At 32.8% G+C, this 2,408-nt stretch overlaps 1 non-coding gene across 1 annotated transcript; it reads right to left on the reverse strand.

The window, feature by feature from the left end:
* Positions 1–282: 282 nt before the first annotated feature.
* On the reverse strand, positions 283–388 carry LOC121231486 (small nucleolar RNA R71). Its single transcript, XR_005929544.1, has one exon. It is a non-coding gene; the product is annotated as a small nucleolar RNA R71 (small nucleolar RNA).
* Positions 389–2,408: the final 2,020 nt, after the last annotated feature.

Consider the following 2,408-nt stretch of genomic DNA (forward strand, 5'->3'; position numbering starts at 1 on the left):
GAGATCAAACCGGCAATGATTCAGATGATTTAGAATAATTAGTAATTTAGGGGTACAACGACAAAGGATTCGAATCAACACTTGAAACGGTTTCTCTAACTTTGTGATACTTTTAAAAACAACGAGGTCACTAATGACGCTATTCATCTTCAGTTGTTCCCCTTTTCTTTGATTGATAAAGCCTTTTCTTGGCTAGACTCTAGGCACCAAGGTCTATTACGACGAAGGATGAGCTTGCTGGACAGTTTTTATAGAAGTTCTTCCCTATTAGTAAAGTGGTTCAACTAAGAAGAGAAATCACTGTCTTTAAAGAAATGGAAGGAGAAAGTTTTTGTGAGGCTTGGGAACATTTTAAAACATTGATTTAGAAATGCCCGCACCACGAATTCCCTGAGTGGATGCGGTTGCAGGTATTTTATAATATGTTGGATACAAATGCAAGGTTTGGATTAGATAGATTAGTAGAAAGAGCTCTTACGAACATAACGTATGAGGATGTGTATGAAATAAATGAAAACATGGCGTTGAACTCCTGTCAATGGCCTATTGAACGATTTACTTATGGCCAGACTTAAAATGTGAAAATCAATGGTGAGACTAAAATTTTTAGATGTGATTATTGATTTGCCAAAATTCGCTGTAACAGATTAAACTAGTTTTCACACTTAATGAGCTAGAATACAAGCATTTTCATTACATTTAGTTAAGTTTCTTTGGTTTTACTTACATTCAATAAAATGTTTAGGACATAAATGAGATACGATGTAAGGGTGTTTTGGTTCAAAAAATCAAAATTAAAGCTTAGAAACGTCTGCTAACCTAGGGTTAAGGATGACGACCACCTAAAGGCTATAAACAGGCTCATTTGGCACATGTTAAGGACACCTTTGAATTAACCTAGTTTTTTCATTTATATTAGTTTCACTTTATTTATTAGGCTTCGATAGTTTTAGTTTACTTGTTCGTTGTTTTCTTTCAAGAGATTTGAATTGTGGAATCATTCAACTTTGTGGATTTACGCTTAATATCAATACAATCAGAGTCTTTCATTTACCCTATCTTTTTGATTTAATTAACATGCTTTCTTTTTACATCAATTATATATTATTTATGAACGAAATGAGGAGCTAATCTTTCTTTGAGGGATTATCGAGTAGAGGTATGATCTGTTAACTATTTTTTAAGGTTACTCAACGGATCAAATGTTTGGGAAAGGGAGAATGTGGAACAAACCCTAGGCCTAACAACCCTAGGAAGTCATCAAGGTGGGAATTAACCCAAAATAGGTAATGCCCATCTATGAGGTCCAAAGATAAGCAGTTCTTACTAACTCTTTATGTTAGTGGAAGATCGAAAGATCTTGCTAGGGTAGCTGTAACGCCCCCACGCCCGAGACCATCACCGGAGTCTAGCTTGAGGGGTTACCGAACATAATTTATCAATTTAAGAACTTCAAACCATTTGTTTCTACATTCACAGCTTTCTAGCTACTCGTGTCACAGTTACAAGAAAAATCATATCTCGAGTTAAGAAACTCGAAATCAAGATCCGTAAATTTTCTCTAAATCTAGACTCATATATCTATTTACTAATTTTTTTCTAGAATTTTTTATTGGGCCAATTAGTACAGTTTATTAATTAAAGTATCCCCTGTTTCAGAGTTCGACTGCTCTGATCTCTGTGTATTACGAATCAGATATATCTCTATACAAAATTTCAATGACTATGAGATTTGTTTCTATTAAAACTAGACTCAATAAGGAATCTGTAAATATAATAACAACTTTTAATTATTTTAGTAAAATTTATCATAAATTTTTAAAGTCAGAATAGGGGATCCAGAAATCACTCTGGCCCTGTTTCGTAAAAGTTTAAATATTTCATAAAATATAATTTATATTCCTGTTTTGCTCAATCCATATGAAAATAGACTCATTAAGCTTAAATTTCATAACTTACTCATCATTTAGTTCCATTTATACTATTTTTAGTGATTTTTCAAATTCATGTCATTGCTGCCGCAATATTCTGTTTTAAGGCAAGTTTCATCTTTCCATGAATTTTTATGAACTAGATAACCTATTATACTTCCATGATATCAAACATGATCTAAATTAGCCATCACCATGACTTATCAATATCAAACATTTTCTCAACCAAACATGGTCATATCATAAAACTATTTACACAAAATAAATATATTGCTATACATGCCATACTTAAGTAGTTGTACAAGCCATTTACCAAGATAAAAATCCTTTGGATAGTGTGATCGAACTTTCGACCTGTCCCGATTCCTGAGCCGGCTTGTTCAAAACTACAGTGAATGAAAAGGAAGGAGTAAGCATAAATGCTTAGTAAGTTCATATGTAAATAACAAGTAACACAACAATACAAATATACCAAAC

Source organism: Gossypium hirsutum, chromosome A06, assembly GCF_007990345.1.
Source record: "Gossypium hirsutum isolate 1008001.06 chromosome A06, Gossypium_hirsutum_v2.1, whole genome shotgun sequence".
Taxonomy (NCBI): domain Eukaryota; kingdom Viridiplantae; phylum Streptophyta; class Magnoliopsida; order Malvales; family Malvaceae; genus Gossypium; species Gossypium hirsutum.